Source organism: Acipenser ruthenus, chromosome 2 (genome assembly GCF_902713425.1).
Source record: "Acipenser ruthenus chromosome 2, fAciRut3.2 maternal haplotype, whole genome shotgun sequence".
Classification (NCBI taxonomy): domain Eukaryota; kingdom Metazoa; phylum Chordata; class Actinopteri; order Acipenseriformes; family Acipenseridae; genus Acipenser; species Acipenser ruthenus.
In genome coordinates, this window is record NC_081190.1 from 6931274 (window position 1) to 6947425 (window position 16152).

At 38.4% G+C, this 16152-nt stretch overlaps 1 protein-coding gene across 9 annotated transcripts in view; it reads right to left on the reverse strand.

Moving 5' to 3' along the window:
- Positions 1 to 16152, reverse strand: part of LOC117403682 (multiple C2 and transmembrane domain-containing protein 1-like) — a 151947-nt gene that overhangs the window by 114955 nt on the left and 20840 nt on the right. Inside the window, exon 1 of one of the 9 annotated variants that reach the window (XM_058987572.1) lies at positions 12076 to 12335. The exons of the other annotated variants lie outside the window; for them this stretch is intronic. The gene's annotated coding sequence lies outside the window, so the exon portion shown is untranslated. Of the gene's footprint in view, positions 1 to 12075; positions 12336 to 16152 lie in introns of those variants that run through there. 9 annotated transcript variants of the gene reach the window in all.

A 16152-nucleotide genomic window follows, 5' to 3' on the forward strand; every position in this document is an offset into this window, starting at 1 on the left:
AGGTTTAATCCAAGCCCTTCCTGGTCTAATCTCACAGTTGTTCAGCTGATCTATGCACAGTACAGTTGAGACATACATACAGCATGAATACACCGTTTTTTGGAATTGATTTAAGATTCTGTACTGGATTCAAAACCATAGATAAAAACAGCAGCGGACTGTGTACAGTTATCAAGAAGATTTTACACGTCTGTCTTGTCCTGCCATGTCATGTCTGCTGTGGAAAAAGGATGGTAATCATTCACAGTGTTTGTTTTTCTCTTGTTAACAAGCCTGTGGCTGTGTTTGTGAATATTAGCATTAGTACTATGAGTGTGAGTGATGAAAAGCAAGCCCACCCTAATTTATTACTGGCATGTTTTGCTTTCATTAGCTGCTGATTAGCGGTGCAGTGCTCTTTATACTGATACATTACTGCATTTAGTAGCATCTCAAACAAGTAGCACAGGAGTGCTAATGATTTATTTACCAGCACTACCTTTGCTTTTACCGAGTTATAATTAGGAGAATTCTTAATTTAACATCAGCCCTTTCATTTTCTTTCTATTAAAGGTTAATGGCATAGAAAACACACTCTATGCATAGTTTAAATCTATTCAATGTTATGTTTATGCCGTTTCATTGAGCTATGTTTCTTTGACAATTCACTTACAAATGGAAATCAAGAAGAGTAATTCATGAAGGCAAAACAAAAGTATGTCCTTTACTACTCCAACGTTTTATTTAAACGCATTTGTCATTAGACTGTGTGACAGAGAGCGAAGGTATTTGACCTGTAAATCTCCCTCCCAACCAGAAAAGGCGCTGTGTATGGCTGGTTGTATGTTTTCCCCTCGACTGGCAGACTCGACGGTAGGTGGAAACCAGAAGTCAGCCATCATGGGGAAAGCGCGTAGCTGCAAGTACTCTATACAACTCCATTGCGATCAGATACGGGTCAGGCAGCGACTGGATAAACCATGACAACTAGCTTATTGCAGGGAGGTGTTTGGTTTCGGACACTGCACACTTTCTGTGCACAAATAATTGGATTGTATTTAACTTGTATTGTGTATTTATTATTATTATTATTATTATTATTATTATTATTATTATTATTATTTAGAGCTGCAAACCCCTGTGTGTCCCCCAATACCATAGCTGGTAGAGGGGCAGATTATTATTTGAATTACCTAAATAAACACAGACGTTCTGTACTGGAAAACTACTGTCTGGACTTTCCATTTATACACCGTACCACTCACTGCCTTGTCACAGACTGTCAGATGTTTTGTTAATTTTCTTTTAATTTTGTGTTCAAAGACAATTTGTCACTGAGCTTGAATAATAATAATATCTTTATTTTTATCTAGCGCCTTTCATAGTGGACCACCATCACAAAGCGCTTTACAGAGGTAGGCTGTGAACTGTGCATTATATGCAGAGTCACTTCCAATAGGACGTTGATTTAACATATCATCCGCAGGATGGAGCACAAAGAGGTTAAGTGACTTGCTCAGGGTCACACAGTAAGTCAGTCAGTGGCAGAAGTGGGATTTGAACCGGTGACCTTCTGGTTACAAGCCCTGGACTTTAACGCCTGGACCACACAATGTGTCTTTCCCCTATGGACTGATTTCAGCACTGAACAACTGGACAGCTCCACATGAACCCTATAGTCCTGTACGCAACCACTGATAAAAACCATCCTTGAATGATTGCCCTGCATGTCTTTCAACTTCTACAGTACACTAAAGAGCCATAACTCTACAAACTAAAATAATAATAATTCTATTCACTTTGTGTTTGAGACTAATTCTTTAATTATTATTATTATTATTATTTATTTCTTAGCAGACGCCCTTATCCAGGGCGACTTACAATCGTAAGCAAATACATTTCAAGTGTTACAATACAAGTAATACTGATGCACTGTCACGTATTAATGTACACTGAAGCTGTTCTGTTTTGATAAACTCTTATTGGTTTCAGTTAAAGGAATAGCACTCACTTCATGCACCTTTGACCCTCTGTATGTTTGGCTCAATTGCTTTAATAAACTCTTACAGCACATGCTGCCCTGAGCCTTTTATATATGTGATGCAGACAGTGTGTTTTCAGCCCACAAAGACAATTGTTCTTCATTTCATCCCTTTAAACGTAACTGAACTCCTCAAAGACAAGCAGGAGTGATGGGGCTCAGTCCTCACATCTAATTAGTACAGCAACATTCTCACAATCACCTCGCTGTACATATTTTAACTCACTGGACAACACCTTTATCCAGCCCCAACACCATGGGCCTTAATTAACAAGAAATGCAGAAACAACTCCTATAAGGAATACATCAATTTCAACAGCATGGAACTTATCAGAGCAATGTACTGTATATGCTCCCAACTGTTGTTCCTTGTTAGTTGCATACCATTATTAAAATGGTTTTATTATTTTCAGAGAATTTGCCATTGCCCTTCCTGCTAAATAGAGTTCTGTGTGTCCGGGGATAAACACGTGGTTTCCTGTCCCTGTTCATTTCCTGTTCTGCAGGTATTAGGACCACTCTGGGGCCTAGGCTTGTGGGGTTATCACTGCTAAAGCACAGGAAGTGTAATGACACAGGAAGTGAAGTGCTTACCCTCAAACTGAGTTTTGGCGCTTGCAGTAGGTCTTGTGAGAATGTTATTATTATGAAAATGAGCCTCTGCTCTGACTCTTTTTGGATATGAAATATGAGATTTAAACAGTGAGCAGTTGCTTCTTGCAGTGTGTCAGACACATATATTACAAACAGATCCCGATCCAAACAAGTCTTAGATATCAGTTTAGGAATCAAGCTCTGTATCAAACACTACATGATATATTATACTGTTATAATATAATTTATTACAAGGTGCGCTCTTCACCATAATTTAGAATCTATACAATTTAACGCTGCTGAACCTGACCAACCAATGAAAAAAACAAAACCAATGTCTTACTACTGCAGACATGTAATACATGATTCAAAGAAGTTTTACTGGTACAGCAGAACCAGTAAAACCAGTTTAGACCAGACCCTGTTCAGAATATTAGTTTGTTTTTTGAGCATTGATCATAATCTGTACCGTGTAAAAGATTCCTCGTCTAGTATTTGTTTCATGTTTTTGATATTTCAACTAAAATCAGTAAAAAAATGACTGCAGACCCAAATAGCCGTTATATTGTTTGTTACTGGTGCTCTTTTTGACCAGCCATTCATTTTAGTCAATGTTTATGCTCCCAACTGGGATGACAGCCAGTTTTTCACCACATTTCTATCTTCTCTACCTGACATGCACACCTGACCTTTTACTCGGGGAGATATGAACTGTGCATTACACCCTAGACTAGACCGCTCTTCCACAAATCCAACCCCTCCCTCTAAATCTAAGTCGGCTGTCTGAAATAACTGACCTTATTTTACTGTTAGATCAACAGCATGCTAACTCTCCAAATCCTGACCACTATAAGCAAAGATTGTCCTTGCAAACTTAATTTGACCTGCTCTCCACAAAACAGGCTGAACAATTAATAACTAAATCTCGATCTGCAATATATGAACATGGTGACAAGGCCAGAAAAGTTTTGGCACACCAGTTACGCCAGTCGGCAGCCTCACATCTGATCCCACAAATTAATGTACCATCTGGCCAGCCTAAAACAGACCAGCAGGAGATCAATGATCAAGTTAAACATTTTTACTCTGCTCTCTACACATCTGAATTGTCCTCGGATCCTTTGTTAATTGAGTCTTTTTTTGAGAACCTTTCTATTCCGACTGTTGATCCACAATCTAAAGCTTACCTAGAGGAACTGTTATCTCCAGATTAAATAACTCAGGCTGTTCGATCAATGCAGAGTGGTAAATCTCCTGGCCCGGATGGGTTTCCCATAGAATTTTATAAGAAATGTAGCCATAGTCTATCTCCTTTGTTGACTGATGTGTTTACAGAATCTTTTTGTCTCTGTCTTTACCCTCAACATGTACCAAGCTTCCCTATCATTACTATTGAAATAGAATAAAGACCCTCTTGAATGCGGTTCGTACCGTCCTATATCTCTGCTTAATGCAGACTTTAAAATTCTTGCTAAGATCCTAGCACACCGTCTTGAATCAGTTCTCCCCTCTATAATCTCCTCTGCCCAGACAGGGTTTGTACAGGGTAGACATTCGTATTTTAATTTACGATGACTGTTCAATGTTATATATGCTCCGACTTCCCCCTTGCCTGAGGTGGTTGTTTCACTTGATGCGGAGAAGGCTTCCGATCGTGTTGAGTGGGATTATTTATTTCGCTACTCTGCACAAGTTTGGCTTTGGTCACAATTTTATTTCATGGATCAAACTGTTGTATTCCTCCCCATCAGCCTCAGTTCACACAAACAACACGCAGTCTGAGTACTTCACTATCCACAGTGGTACATGACAGGGCTGCCCTCTCTCACTCCTCCTCTTTGCCATTGAACCTCTTTCGATATCTCTACGTGGAAAGCGGGATATTCAGGGTGTAATTCGAGGGGGTTGAGAAGCTATCTCTATATGCAGATGACCTACTTTTATATATTTCAGATCCTATGTCCTCTCCCCCCATGCATTAGCTATATTAGAGCAATATGGTTTTTTGGGGGGGGTTATAAACTCAATTTACACAAGAGTGAACTGGATTAGAGATGTGATGGAATTTCTAAAATTAGAAAAAATAAAATTACTGGTAAATTTTACAAAGCATGGCAGCCCTTTCTCTATCATGTTGAGCAGCTCAAACTGCCCGACTTTTCATAGCCTGTTGATTTTCACTCTGATGTGTGGTATTGTACCTGTACGTTCTTGAACCACTGCTCTCTCTCTCTCTCTCTCTCTCTCTCTCTCTCTCTCTCTCTCTATCTCTCTCTCTCTCTCTCTCTCTCTCTCTCTCTCTCTCGTTATAGAAAAACCAATAAACAAAGTTTTTTAAAAGGCATTGTATCTCATCACAATATTTCCATACCGCTCAGCTACAGAAGGGGAGGGCAGGTAAAACCTCTTTTATTCAAGTGGGAGTTTTAATTAAAAGAACCTTTTTCTGCTGACAGTTTCCATTAGCTAAATATCTGTCTAGAGTTGCGATTGAAATAAGCTGTCAAAGGCATTATACTGTACATGAGAAGCATTCTTTTTCACTAAACGTTATTTTTTTTAAGTTCACGTTCTTAACAAGCATATTTTCTTCATATAAAATAAACAGCACACACAATCTGCATTTATTTTAAAAGGTATAGTGTTTTATTCAAGCTTCGGGAAACTTTACATTGCATTAAGATAATAGTTGTGCATATGCTGTAATGCTTTATTTGTTTATTTATGTATTTATTTGTAGTATTTATATTATGAATAATTAACCAATAAGTTTAAAACAAAACTGCATAATTCCATTTGAAAAACCAATTTATACATAACCTGAACTTACAACAACAACAACAACAACAACAACAACAACAACAACAACAACAGCTTTTTTTTTTAAGTAATATCTGCGTCCCGTCATGTACAATGAATTGTATTACAGCTTGCAGTGCCTTCAACACCGCTTTGAACAACCAACATCAACAAGCACCTTTTCAAATAAGCTTCTCGGCTTCCAAGAAAACGTGCTCATTAGCTGTTCAAGCAAACACAGACCACAGCCTTTTAATTTTCCTGACATCATTCCGAAATAAGAAGAAAAACACAGAAGCGTTCATACATACAGACAGGCTCTGTCCTGCTGGAATGCGAGGGTCTGCTTTCCATTCAGCAGCACTGCAGCAGCAGTCTGAGTTAGGGATGTGTGTGGATGTGAGAACAAGCTGTTTGAAACCTGCACACACTGCTGAATGCTTACTGCAATAAGCCAAAGTTTTGCATCGCCAGTCGTATCCCACTGCAACATTACACAGAGGTGGGTGGAGAGAAATTATACTTTCCTATCAAAAAACAGGACCCACTGCGACATGAGGCGGTCTGCTATTGTTACCCTGAGGTAGCAGTATTGGATTAATTCACCTACCCGCCTTGTCAACTGCAGCAGACTGCTTGCTAAGGATTTTAAAGGACCTGTGGAGCAGCATTTTTGGGGAAGTAATGAAGAACAATTAATAAGAAAAGTGTAATAGTTTGGGTTTGGTTGTTGATGTGTTTATTGAATCCCGATAAATATTGATCCACATTGACTCTTATGTTCTTATATTAATTTGCATTTTCCTAAACAGAAACGTTTTACATATAGGGAATGTAATTTGCAGTGTCTAACTTCATTAAGGTGGAGAATGACTTTAAGAAAAAATAATACATGGACCTCCATCCTAGAATTATCCTTTATACAGTTTGCCTGTTATATAGCCTGGTATTGTTAACATGTACCTTTCCTGCTGGCCAGTCATCTCTTTGCTCTACAGTATATCCATATTTTTGAGGTATGCATTTACAAAGAAAATCAATCTGGTGCCTTTTTATTTTGTATGGTGGCTGGCTTCTTGACACTACAGGTAATTTCTTCTCTGTCAAAAGTTTGAATTGTGCAACCTAAAGTGTAGTATTTAAATGTAAACACTGATTGGTCTAACAGTAAACATCTATACATACGCTTTTTTTATTGCTCATTTAAATATGTTTTTGAGAGATTTTAATGAAGGAGTTTTCCTCTCATTTTAATGAAGTAGTTTTCCTCTCATTTATCCCACACACCTGTTTTTCATCATCATCATATTATGAATGCTACAGTATATGCCTTTATCTGTATGCTGCTGCTACAGGCCAACAGGAAGTGCTTGAAGCTAGATACTGCATCTCAAGCAGCCTAATGTAAGAATACATTTCAATAAATTAATAAATACTGTTCACATAACTGCAATTATAAATCTGTGGCACTGAAGTGCAATGGCAGTAAATTACTATTTATTCACCTGTACTGCATTTTTCTATACAAGTGGTGTGGCAGTAAAAATGATACATAAAAGGCTGCTTATGGTTTTCAGCCGGCAGAACATTTATTTTGTGGCAGGCTTTAATCATAATGAGAAGAGATAGCATCTACTTTGAGCTGCTTTCTGCAGCCACAACGGTTATTCCCTACCACCACAGTTTGCTGTCTCACATGTCTGAAAGGGGGGCTGCTCCACTGAAGCATGTTATTGTCGATACATCTCCTATACTCACATTTCTAAGAGGCTGTGTGGTCCAGTGGTTAAAGAAAATGGCTTGTAATCAATAGGTCCCCAGTTCAAATCCCACATCAACCACTGACTCATTGTGTGACCCTGAGCAAGTCACTTAACCTCCTTGTGCTCCGTCTTTCGGGTGAGACGTAGTTGTAAGTGACTCTGCAGCTGATGCATAGTTCACACACCCGAGTCTCTGTAAGTCACCTTGGATAAAGGCGTCTGCTAAACAAACACATAATAATAATAATAATTTCTGTGCTTCAAATCTGTGCTCCATGTTCCCAGTCCTTATAAAAGTTTACTATGGTATTTTTGCATGGTCATTTTGCAGTTTTCCAATGCTATGGATGGATAATCAAATACATTTTAACATTGAAGAAATGGGCTTTGTATCAGAAAACTGGTGACTGAGTCAGAAATCTCATGTGACGGGTAAATGCATGAATTTATTACATACATATACAGTCACACCTGTATTAAGAGACCACTCCGGACACTCTAATAGTGGTCTCTTAACACAGGTGGTCTCTTAAGAGGGCCCATAACTTATGAATTTTCTATTAGTCTATGACATGCTTTCCTGTAATTAGGTATGTCTTACATACACTGTAAAAGCCAGAAGATGTAATATGAACAAAAGGAAGTATGTAATGTAATAACATTCATTTAGATCATGCATTTACAAAACAAATTATTTTGTGAAAGTAATGAATGCTTGTCTGTCTCAGGTCACACAAAATGTTTTAAATCCTTTGCAAATTTCAATGCCTGTGTCTGCCTTCAGGTATGTGTTGATTCATTGCATCCTGAAACCAACACCAGCATAAGCATGAGCTCTTTTTCGATTACGGCACACATTGTTTTCATACTCTTAAAGTATGGCTTTAATTTTTCTGTGTTTATTTTCCTTTTAACGGTTTGCCTTTAAGTCTTGAGCCACTACATCCTAATTATGAGAACATTCGGTTAAATTAGCGGGAAAGAACAACACAACACGAAACAGACACATTGGAAGCTAATGTGATGTTCTATAGATGTTCACAAATCCGACATTTTCACATATCTGCCTATATCCCAGTCCACAGCGAGTTGGATATGCAACGTTGTACTGTACAGTGCTGGATTTCAGTGGTTTACAATGTATCATACTTCAAAGAAATGCAACGTTTTGTTTTTGTGGAAAATCAATGTATAAAACTGGACTTTCTGGTTAAACGTAAAGTGAAAAAACGTAACAGTTAAACTCTTACAGCCTCACAAGAGCAGGTAGCTCACCGCAGTCCCTCGGGGGAACGTTTCACTTGGCCCAAGCTTTTGTGATTCATTCAGCATAAAGGATCCATAATCTTCTAAAAAAGCCTTTTATCGTTATGAGCTAAATGTCAAGCATGTCAAGCTGGTCTCTCAGGGGCAGTCTTGAGGCATGTGGGGAAGATCATACTGCTCCCTGCCCTGTGGACACAATGAGAGGACTTCAGTCACGCTCAATACTACAGACAGTCAATCCTGACCTGACCACCCCAACATTCAGTGGGCGAGAATGAAAACTGTGCTGACGTATGTCCAGTAGGAGCTTGGTTAACTCCACTGTGTCAAATGATCCGGTTTGAGGTGAAAAGGTTCAAATTAGCCTGCTGCTTTTAAATATTCATAAAAACATATTGTCCTGTCTCAGCAGTTTTGTTTTGGAAATCCCTGTGTCGTGTTATTTTGCGATCTATTTCTAAAGTATTATGCCGTGCTTTGTTCTGACAGTTTCATTCAGCTTTTATGAAGATTAAATGGTGTAACTGACAAATACCAGCTGACAGACACGCAATTTTAATGAAGAGCAGGTCATACAGAAGGTAGTTCAGTGTATAAACAAGTAGCCTCAGGTTTTTTTTTATCATTCATGGATACTTTAGACAGACAGTTATAATATTCACTAATCAGATCAGTGATTTGTTGGGAGAACGTCATCTGTACCGTACTAAATAATTTGATTTGACTATTTTCATTTTTCATATATTTCAGCTAAAATCAGTAATACATAATTAGTAATGCAAAACACAGACATGCTTTATATGTCTTACGCACTTATAAAAGTATTATGATATTGAATATTGTCTCTGCAGCTGCTATCAGCACGCATTTCATTATGACAACGTGGTTCAGATTATAGGTCTGAGGTAGTATTAGTGAGATTCTACAGTAATACCCTTTTTTTATAAAAAAACAAAACAAATTGACATTAAATACTCTACAAATCCATACAAATAACAAAAAAACAATTCCACCACTGACACATGATAAAATAGCAATAAGTACTCATGTTTCACAGGTTATATTACACTCACAAAAACAACTGCTGGAAACATCAGTTAATATAATTGTATATTAAATAATTAAGCTCAGCTGTATTGAAACACTGTATCATGTTTTTTTATCAGAGGAAACATTCTGGGCTATTGCTTTAGCTCTCCATCAACATGTTATATTAGTGTGTGTTGGTGGATGGCTGATTAATCTACTGCTCCCCCGTCCTTAAAGAACAACGCAGATATGAACATTCCAGATATGACTTCCTTTAACCTTTGCTTTTCTGTATTCACTCAGCTCAGTGAACAGCTACATTCTAACACTCGGCAAAGCCACGTCTGGATCAAGGGTGGCCAGCGTCAGCCCTTCCACTCCTGGTCTTTGTTCCAACCCTGTTCTAAATTGTTTAATTTGACCAATTAAACCACCATCCAGACCCTGAAGAATGTAATGATCTCATTTTACCTGTTAAACCTGGAGTGGAATAGCCCTCCAAGACCATGATTGGAGTCTTGGATTGAGCCACCCAGCTTTTAAGACTTGTAAACTCTTGTGGGGGGAGGGGGGGCGGGGGGGGGGGTGGATCTGACTTATTATTGCAACTCCCTTTTTAGAGACAAAAATAAAAAATAAATAGTAGAAACCTGAACCCAGTTACCGCAAACTAATGTGAAGTACTGTCATCAACAAAATAAAGGCAGGGTGGTGGCTGGTTGCTGACAGGCAATCCCATATTCCCAAAGCAAGCGTATTAACCACTGCACAAAAAAGCCAGGCTTGCTTGCATGAGCAGTTATAGAGCGTGAGCACAGAAACAGAAGCATTCAATGTACAGCAAGCACCACGTTTCAGAGGATGCTTAATGTATTACACTATAAAAACCGCAGTTTACATCACTGCATAAATAATGGGTATCATAGCTTATACTTCTTACAGTGCATTTACCACAGCAGAATACATTCCCAAAACCACACAACATTGTACATTTACTGAAGTCCAGTTGATGAAGAAGTTAGCTGAGGCTGAGTCACTTCGTTTATTATGCACAGAAAAAGCTGAATAAGAAATTACATTAATCCTACACGACTGACTTTTGCTTACATAAACCACAATGCTCAAGAGACGAATACATACTGTAAGCTTGGCAAATAGCATGTATCATTTTAATAAGCTGTTTTCAAGGTTTTGCCACTCATTCATTTCTCTCACTGGACTTAAAGGATACTTCACCACAGCTGCCCTTGTACTGAGATCCAAGATGTCAAGTACAGTCAACTGAAAACTTGTTGGATCAGTTGGATTTCTGAAATGCAGTAGTGCCACCTGGAATTCTGTACAACACTCCCCTCTCCTCCACCACCCCTTGTTCTAATGTCCCAATGTTATTATTTATTAGAAGTGATTTATTCAGGGTTAATCCACTCAGATGCAAGCACCTCATTCACAGGGACATCCTGACAGCAGCAGCATGACATGTTACAACAAAAACAAACAAAAGACTATCAACAAATCAAACAATCTGATATACAAGCACGGACATCATCCTTCAAAAACAAATCACACCTATATTTTCACTATTCCAGGCCCTCTACAAAAGTGTGAAGCTGCTGTTGTTTTTGTAGAGGGACTGGAATAGTTTGTTAGTTCTACAGCTTGTAATTACTGCAGTAAACATTACGCAGTAGCAAGCAGTCTTCATTTGCATTTTATGAGTAGTCCAGGGGGAGCAGTGTGGAGTAGTGGTTAGGGCTCTGGACTCTTGACCGGAGGGTTGTGGGTTCAATCCCCAGTGGGGGACACTGCTGTTGTACCCTTGAGCAAGGTACTTTACCTAGATTGCTCCAGTAAAAACCCAACTGTATAAATGGGTAATTGTATGTAAAAATAATGTGATATCTTGTAACAATTGTAAGTCGCCCTAGAAAAGCGCATCTGCTAAGAAATAAATAATAATAATAGTTCTATTGAGAATTTCAATTACACAGCTGTAAGCGTGGCTATCAGTATTGTCATGAATATCATCAACACATTCACAAGTTTTTTTTTATTTTCTAAAGGTAGTTTCAAGTACAGGTGCACAAGCAACCTCCTTCCATGAAGCTGTCTTACCACTCTTAATTAAACAAGCATGTTACACTGAAGAAGGCACTGTTGGAAACTTTTGTCTACTTCATTTAGTTTCTTACAGTTGTATCTAAGTAAAAACATGTTTCAGACTATATTGGGTACTACACCTTTAAGAGTGGTCACTCGAGGTTAGTGCTGAGCTACAAGTATCATTGCATTGCATTGTACAGCACAAGCAACTCATTCCAAACCTGCTCCACAAACAAACTTGTGACATCGGCTTCCAACGTCCTCAATCCTGCACCACATACAGAGCATACAATGAAAATATGTGCTTGTCAAAGACTCATCTTTCATATACAGTAAGTCTACAGGTTGTGGTTCCACTATTGTTGAGTCTGTTCCATTCTCAAACTCAGTGGTGCCACTGGGGAGATGCCAGTTCCAGGAAGCTAAAAGGACACCTGCTATACATTAGTAGCCAACTGAGACTTCAACCGGACAAAACCCCAGATCTAACAACGAACGTACCTTTATCAGCAACCCACACCTGACAGAACGCAGAGCTTGCAGTGAAGTGTCTTTGCAAACACACGATCGTCGCTCCAAATAATCCCAGGATTACCTGTCCTGTTCAATCTCCGTCACAAAAAGGTATGTATAAATGCTGATTGATACTGAGCTTTCCCCCCTTAACCCCCGTTTAACAAACACTCTCAAAAGTTTGTACAGCACACACTTCTCTGACACGTCTCTCAATGTAAAACTGTATTGACAGGCTTGACATTAGTGAGAGCTGTGACACAGGAAGCTGCTCTCTAAATCCTTATTATGCACCAGGGAGATGTAGCAACTTTAATGTCCTTAACCTGGCAGTTAGTGAACTTGATATGAGGCCAGCAGGGCAGTACTGAAGAAAGACTGTAACTGTAACTCTGAAGACGGTATCATATCCACTACGAGTAAGCACTGCTGCAGTCAGGCTGTGCTACTGAAGTTCTTTTAGGTTTCTACTATTAAAAAAATGCCTCTAGGAAAAATGAGATCTATATATATATCATGCAATAAACAGGAAGCTTTTTCCTCCTCCAGGGTTATCTTAGAAAAGTGGCACCGCAATGTAACCAAAATGAAATGCTGGCTTCTCAGAGGGAAATGCATTATCAATATTTTAAAGGACTGCCAATTAATAATTCAAAGCTGAGGAGTCACACAGTCCTGTTCAATTTGACACTGACTAACTCAAGCCTCCACCCCCCCCCCCCCCCCTCCTCCAGTGCTGTCTTCCACTACGTTTGTTTGTTTACGTATGCATGTATCAAATTCAGCACAACAGGACGTCTTTAAGCAAGCAGGGTGTTTGGGGATATACAGACAAGAAATCTTACTCAACTACATCAAGCTTCAGGTGTCATTTTATTTGTGTGGGCCTCCATTCCCAGGTCTTTTAGTTTAGTAAGCCTGGTAAATAAGGACACAACAACAGAGGAAGAAAGAGAACACGCACAGTGATGGAGTATTAAATAGGTAGGAAATGAAATATTATAGAAATGTATCCCTTTAAAGGTGTAATATGTTGCACTGAAAAAAAGAAATCTACAGACCATATTTTTCTTATTGGACAGCATTAATGAAACCCAATGTTAATTAGGTCAGTTAAGGAAACAATAGCAAACAAATTGACAAAAAAAAACAACAATACTATTATAGTGTTAAAGTTGTAAATACAATGCAATATAATAATACAGTAAAAAAGCAAACAACTTTCATTTATATAGCGCCTTTGTAAATCCTCCTAAGGCTCTCAGCGTTTCTCACATTCTACCCTCTCTTCAGATAGAACTGCATGTCCCATGATAGCCACACATTCACGTCTTAATCTTCATTGCAGTAACACACAGATAAACATTTCTATGACGTCACCCATTCAACCTTGGATTTGTCAAAGAGAACACTGAGAAGCGTGGATTATTTAAAAGTCTGTGTACAGCATGTTCTAGTATGAATGTAATCCGAACAGCCTGAAGAACCTCTGTTGATGTGTGTTTCTGTAGAGCTACTCCTTAGCTTCACAGTGAATGTGAATTAAAAGATGAAAAGGTATTAGGGTGGGACTTGACCACTTTGGTTGAGTGCAAATCCCTGGACACAATTCCGACTTGAAGTGGTTTGAAAGTCAAGCTGCTTCTGAAATGTCCTGTGCTGCAACTCCTTTGTTCCCAGAGTAGGTCCGATATTGTAAGAAAACGCCCTTCCTCACATACGTATCATTGATTTGGTATGGACGCTTTAGGCTGACAGCACTCTGAGCCAAGTAAAGATTTACACTGTGCTTTACACATAAATCAATGTATGGAGGGACAGCTCTTTAATTTAAATCAACCATTATTTCTTTATAATAAAGATTTATGAACTACTGTATGGAGAAGTACCAAGCTGAAACTGGCTTAGCCACCCATTAGAAACGATTACAGCACAGTCAGTAGAAAAAAAAACGGATCATTCACAAAAAACTGCAATTTTGTATTGATATTTAATTGATTTACACTTTGTAACTGTTATTGTTGCTTCCTAACACAAGGGACCTTGCTTTTAATTCCTTTATGCATGTACATCTTTTACCCATGACTTCAAAACACAGTTCTGAGCTAAAACAATCAGAAGTCAGACAGACAAACATTTCAGTCTCCTCTCCAAACCTGACCTCAATGCCATTCGGCTTGTATAATGAGCAGAACTCATTTGCTTCACAGTATGAAGTTGCTTACTTTTTATATTCCTAATGTATACAAAGCAGGACAATAATGACATTTTCAAAGATCACTTATCATGGTTATCAGAATCCTGTTTTAACTCCTATAATTGTGACTTTCTGCCCAGTTAGTATTCTTTCTCTCTCACATGCTTTTTTCTCAGCCTGCTTCTCACTTGTTTGCTTTTTAAATGAAGCCACACCACTGAGGGGGGACTGAATTCAAGACATGAAGACACACTTAGTAAAATCCCAGTAAAGCACAGGTTAGCATGGTCAAATGGATTTTAAAAGTATAATAGAACACCATGGTTGCCTTGATAAAGTGTGGTACCTTCAATATTAAGGCCACCATGCAGTCCCAAACACATCAAGCCAATGTTAAATTGCCTCTCAACATGCTGTAAACTACCAGTCATCTCTATTTTTTTTAAACAGTTTACATAAAGGAAAACTGAAATAAATAAGATCTAAGTAAAATTCTTTGACAGATGTTTTGACTGTGTAGCTTTAGAAGTCAGGCTATACTTTGTTAGCCCTTTGAAGCTTCCTTGCATGGTGTTCTATTGTGCTAACAATGCCTGTCTATATTAACATGGTCTTTTCTCACAAGATCCGCTATACTGTGGCAGTTCAGTGTTCTCTATTTCATTCATTAGTTCTCATTTCCACATTATCCATCTCTCTGGTGGTAACGGTTAGACCAAATTATTGTTTATTTTACTCCCTTAAAATCAGGTACAGCAAAAATAATTGATATTCAATACAGTAAAATCGTAATAACACACAGAGGCCCTGGGAACCTATAACCTATAACCTGTGCACTTTCTCCAGTTGTGGAAATTAATTTGCACCCCTCTCTCCCTGTATATTGTTTTTGAATGTCATATTACACAATTTTACAATAATAATTTTATCAAATCGATTTTACAAATGTCCCCTGCCAAAATGAATTTGGATAATAGGGTGTTTACTGTAACCAGAATTTTAGCTGGAAAGCTGAGTGTGAAAGATCCGGCATCAGAAAGCAATTTCTCAGGCTTTGCACAGCACTATCAGAATTATCGGGTGATTAATTGAATAAAAACAGACTGCAAAGTGGCTCCAATGTACCATTGCTGCCAACTGTCCAATTCTAAAAGCATGCAGCTTGATGTGTCTGGGATGCAGCATTTTCCTGTTTCTCATTTCATCTTTATCTTCTCTTCTGCACTTTTCTTAATTAGTTTAATTCACACAAGAGCAAATGTCTTCTTTCAACCCCGTATCTTCCAAACCGCACTCTGAGATCAAAGTATGTGGGGCTGCTGGTTATTCCTAGGATCAACAAAAGCAACATGGGAGGTAAGGCTTTTTCTAGTAGAGCTCCTAAATTACGGAATGCTCTGTCTTCGTTTGTCAGGGAACCTGGAACTGTTACAGTTTTCAAGTCAAGACTAAAAACACACTTTTATAAAAATGGCTTTCTTATCTTAGTGGGTTTTAATGTAACTTTAAAATTAACTTGAAAATAGCATTCAAATAAATAACAGTCTGTATAATAGAGTACTTCTGTGAACACGCATCTATTCAGTCACTCCAGGCTCTCTGGAGTATTCAACGTGCCCCCTCTAATGAGCTCTCTCCAGGTTTATATTCCCACCCTTATCACTAGCCCCCCACCCCCCGAGTCAATCCACTACACCTTTAAACCCAAGAATAGTTACAATAAGGGTGACATAACTGTATCATAATTAATTTAATGCTGAGATCCTTCCACTTGGTATTTAACTATACATGAATATCAACACGCACATCCATTTTCACAGTATCTGATTCTTTTACATGTTTACATTATTTATTTGAAACAGACAATA